We start from the raw sequence: 5,555 nt of genomic DNA, 5'->3' as shown, positions 1-5,555 counted from the left end.
CTCTCTGAGAAAGTTTTACTACAAATATTGCACTGGTATGAAGAGCTGTCTCCAGTATGAATATGCAGGTGTCTATTTAGATGGCTTTTTGTAGAGAATGTTTTACCACATATATCACAGCAGTATGGACTCTCCCCAGTGTGTATATGCTTGTGATTAGACAAACTAGAGCACATAGAAAATGTTTTATCACAGAAATCACAGTGGTATGGCCTCTCTCCTGTATGACTACGTTTATGGCTATTTAAATTACTGCTAGTGGAGAATGATTTACCACAGATATCACAAGGATATGGTTTATCTCCTGTGTGAATACGTTTGTGAGAAAATAAACCACTACGTAAGGAAAATGTTTTATTACAGATATCACATTGGTATGGTTTTTCTCCGGTGTGTATACGTATATGGCGGGTTAAGTTAGCATTGTCTGAGAATGTTTTACCACAAATATTGCACTGGCATGAGGTATTCTCCCCTGTATGTATACGTATGTGTCGATATAAATTGCTATCTCTAGAAAATGATTTACCACAGATATCACAGTGATATGGCCTCTCTCCTGTGTGGATACGTTTGTGCCGAGATAAATCCCTATTCCCCATAAATCTTTTATCACAAATATCACACTGGTATGGCCTTTCTCCTGTGTGTGTACGTTTGTGACAAGTTAAATCACTACTTCCAGTAAACTTTTTGCCACAAACATCACATTGGAATGGTTTATCACCTGTGTGAGTATACTTATGCGTACGTAAACTGCTCTCCCGTGAAAACTTTCTACCACAGATATCACAATGGTATGGCTTCTCTCCTGTATGAATAAGTTGGTGCCGATATAAAGAACTGTTTCTTGTAAAATTCTTGTCACATTCTTTACATTGATAAAACTTTGATCCAGAGTGAAGTAATTTATTTGGCTTTAAATTATTTTTTGTCGTAAAAATGTCACTGCAGTAGGGTTTATTCTCTGCCTCCTCCTGTTTCTCTTGAGAGAAATCAATATTTTCTAGCTGTTTTTCTCCAAGAAATTGATTCTCATATGATACTTTTTCCATGATATTCTCTTTTGCTTCTCTGGTCTTCGAACACCTTTTTTTTCACAGAAATATATTAAACTAATTCCACTTCTCCAGTTAATTTTGGACATGAAAAAGCTAGTATACAATTCACCAGAAGCTGTTTATCAACTCTTCAATTTTAACATGGATGCAAAATCATCTAGTTGACACTGGAATGTGGCATCAATTTTTTTCATTTTGTTTTTAAACCAATTCAGAAGAAATATTTCACATTTTAATCATAGAATAGCAAACGCAGTCATGTATTTCACTCATTATTTGTGGTTTCAAAATATGACAAATTTCTTGCTTTATCTTGGATAAGAAACTTTCATCTCAAAGACTTGTGAAACTCTGAAATGGAAGATGGTATACTATAAATATCAAGATACAATGAAAATTGAAAACAGTGAGAGAGACAGAGAGAGACTGAGAATATCCATAGACATAAAAAGACAGTCAATATGTAACCCCAAACAATACAACATCTGAGTCTTTCTCAAACCACACTACTCTATCTGAGCAACAACTGCTGAATACTTGAGCCATTACACAACTATCTACATCATCATCATTACCTCCACCTTAATGAAGGCAAAGGTATTGTTTTTAGTCATATTTGTTTGTTTGTTTGTCTGTGGACAAGATAACTCAAGAACTGCTGGATGGATTCATATTAAATTTTCAAGAATGTTTGGCCTCACGACTGGCACAGACTGATTAGATTTTGGGATCAATCCAGTACTGGACAAAGATTCTGAATTATTTTTCCTGTTTTTTTACTCAATTTTTGAGAGCGGTCGGGTTCATTTTTAGTATTCTTGTTTATGAGAGCAGTTGATTTTATCTCAGAAATTCTCATTTTAAAAATCATCTCTGGCTAATCGTTGAGAGGACGTTGGTGTTGTCTTGGGAGAAGTTTGTGCTCTCTGAGTACTCTTATTATTATTACTATTATTATTATCAAAGTGATAAGCTGGTAGAGTCGTTAGCATGTTAGACAAAATACTTAGCAGCATTTCATTTGGCTCTTTACATTCAAATTGAGCAGAGATTGGTTTTACCTTTCATCCTTTTCAGGTTGATAAAATAGGTACCAGTCAAGCATTGAGATTGATGTAATTAACTTGCCCTTCTTTTCAAAATTACTGGTCTTGTACCAAAACTACAATTACAGTTGAGCATTAGAATCAATGTAACCCACAAGTCCATAACCCACTGAATTTTAGGCCTTGTGCTTATAGTAGAAATTACTATGATTATAAACCATAAAGCGCCTTACCGAATCATATAGATTCATAGGCTCGGTTTCCCTGGTTCTGTAGCGTATATATTCCACACCTAGACCAGACGCCAGCTGAGTGGACTTGGGGCAACGTGAAATGAAGTGTTTTGCTCATCGCCTGGTCCAGAATGTGGGAAACTGGTTCTATGAGTCTATATGACTCGGGGAAGGATTATTATCACCGATCAGTCTCAATTGTTGATCCTCCTTTGTATTAAAGTAAGTCATCTCTCTTGATAACGTTGACTGATACATTTTGATATTTATCGAAAGCTATTTGAAGGGGGAGGGGGATAAAAGAAAAAGACAATCCCGAAATATAACGATATTGTCTTTTTAGTATATATATAATAAAAATCGGTACTACTAAAGCAGAGTGGTCCCGAACGCGCACCCGCGCTAGCTAGTCCTGAGTGGTCGATCCTACAAAAAGTACGCGTGTGTAAATGAATACATGTGGTTAGGGTTAGGGATAGGGTTAGGGTTAGGATCGACCACTCACGACTAGCTAGCGCGGACGCGCGACCGGGACCACTCTGCTTTAGTAGTACCATAAAAATCTTCAAAACGTTACTTTGTTATGAAGCTGAGATATTTTTTTTTTTACTGCAATATTTTTGTATCGGCGACAATTTCGAAATATTCCACCGTTAACCATTCTTGATGTTAAGTATATATTGAAACAATATGTGTTCAATTAGGGAAACAGAAATTATTACAGATATAAATATTACTAATGGACTCGGGTAGCACATAGCAACAGATCTTAGTCCGAGACAATACAACATATCACGCCTGATCCATCCGTACAACAGCTTTATTTTCGTATCAACGAACTAACTTAGCGAAATACAATATCAAAAGAAATAGGCATTGGTAAATCTTAAGAAAAGAAAACGAGTTAACGCTGATGTATGTTAATAATACTTACAAAATCAATGTTGTTCGAATATTTGGTATATATGATTGTCCTCTTACAGTCAGACATGAAGTCTGCGAGAACAAACTCTGCTAATTCTCAACTTCTTATTTTTGAATTTTTTTTCTCTACAACCAAATCTCAATAAAAGCAACATCAATGTTTCGTTGTGCTGTCAATTACAAAGACCGCTTGTTGACAAAGAACTGACTGTACTAAAGATGGTAGCGAAAAAGTATTTCGCCAATTATCAAGAAAAGTAACTCTCTTTTACGCTATTTACTTCCCTTACTAGTTTCTTCCTAAGTTGCAGAAGAAAATTCCTGAACGTTCCTTTTGTAGCAACCTGTCTTTGTGCGACATGGCAATCGTCTTGTTGTTGGCACTCCGTCGCTTACGACGACGAGGGTTCCAGTTGAACAGCCTGCTCGTGAAATTAACGTGCAAGTGTAGTTCTCGGGGATATTCAGCGTGACAAGGTTGACCCTTTGAATTACAGACAACAGAAATAGGAAACAAGAGTGAAAGAAAGTTGTGGTGAAAGAGTACAGCAGGGTTCGCCACCATCCCCTGCCGGAGCCTCGTGGAGCTTTAGGTGTTTTCGCTCAGTGAGACTGAGAAAGAGTAACGAAGGAATGTGAGCAAAAGAAAACTGATATCCAGACTTCTACATAATATTTGTTGTTAAATATTTTCACACAGTGGCACATTATTTTGCCATAAATGTGTTCACATAGGGAAGAGACCATATCACTGTGGAATATCTTAGTAATTGCTTATGTGAATTCTGTTTTTTTTTTTTACTAATGAATATGCATTTCTCTCAAAGATTTTGTGGATCTTTGAAAATGTACAACTGATTAACCTAAATCTTAAGTTTAACATTGAAATAGCATAGTGCTAGCTACAAATTGGAATAATCTAATCCGACATGGTCATAGCTGGAACACATTTGAGGATTAGGATTGATCTAAAAACCAATCACATTAATTTTTCTCATCATGATAGGCACTCCATTTATAATCAAAGATATTTGTCTATATGAAAGGTTGTGAATCATATCAGAAATAAATTGATCTTGTCCTCAACTGCTCTGGTTCAACTCTAAGTAATGATGTCTGGTCTCATATTGTTACATTTAACCACATTCTTGTACATCAGTCAGTGTCTTCCTTAATTTTTTTATATCTCTACACAACTGTGAATAGTGTTGTTTTGGCAACCAGGATTCCTTCATTCTCTGGATTTGTCCAATCTAGTGGAGGTTCCATTGCACAAACAACTTTTTCATGTTCAAGAGTTAACTTTCTCGAAGTTAAGGATTTTCTTGACCCTGTCTTTGCATGTGAAGTTCATTATCTGTCTTATCTCATTATGAATGCATGCATTTTTTGTTTTACCAGTTTACAGCATACTGTCTACGCCTTGTAACCATATAATAGGATGAATAATACTGTTACTCAATGTGCAAGCTGAACAAAGAACATTGATCGAAGTTGTAAAGAAATATTTATTTACCGTTAATATAATGCCATGCCTCAACAGGGAGGTGTGACATAATTGAAAGAGCATGCAAGGTTAAGAAAGTTAATTTCAACCTGAACAGGCAGGTGTGATATAATTGAAAGAGCATGTGAGGTTAAGAAAGTTAATTTTGGCCTGTATGTGTGTATACATTCTCATAATAGTAGTCTATAGATAATGATGTGAGAGAAGAAATTGAGCTAGAGAAAGTTAGTCGAGGGAAGTTGTGCCTCATATTTATCTGATTGTAACCTTTCTCCCTCTGGCTGTTTTTCTTTAGTGGCTGCCTGCTTGTGGCCATGACTCTAGCTGGTCTCTGTTCACTAATTGATTTTTCCTTACCAAATTCTAGTATTTACAACTATGCAAAACTAGCCAGGAGGATAGACATATTGTTGAGAACAATAGAATTCCTTGGTGGTACCTGTTACCCCAATTCTAACTTTTGGTGGCCTGGAAGGGTCAAGTGGCAGATACATTATTTTGCTTAGCTAAGGCATCTGGTAAATGTAACTGCTGTCACTCACAGAAAAAAACTATTGTTTTACTGTAAGTGAAATTTAACCCCCACCATGCCTACATGAAGCCACTACACTCACTTTTGTGATGTGAGTGCCAGTAAAAGAAAAGATCTTAATCAATGATAATTACAGCAATGATTTTAGTCAATAATAACAAATATGATTACAATAACGGTTAGAATTGAATAAATATATCGAACATTAAATGCTGAAAAAGCAATAACTGCAAATTTGCTTATAAACCCCCC

At 35.9% G+C, this 5,555-nt stretch overlaps 1 protein-coding gene across 4 annotated transcripts in view; it reads left to right on the top strand.

The window, feature by feature from the left end:
* The window catches only part of LOC106881355 (zinc finger protein 271), a 46,796-nt gene that overhangs the window by 28,146 nt on the left and 13,095 nt on the right, over positions 1–5,555 (top strand). The window lies entirely within an intron of this gene.

The sequence above is a fragment of the Octopus bimaculoides genome, chromosome 7, assembly GCF_001194135.2.
Source record: "Octopus bimaculoides isolate UCB-OBI-ISO-001 chromosome 7, ASM119413v2, whole genome shotgun sequence".
Classification (NCBI taxonomy): domain Eukaryota; kingdom Metazoa; phylum Mollusca; class Cephalopoda; order Octopoda; family Octopodidae; genus Octopus; species Octopus bimaculoides.
This window is presented reverse-complemented; position numbering and strand designations above follow the sequence as displayed.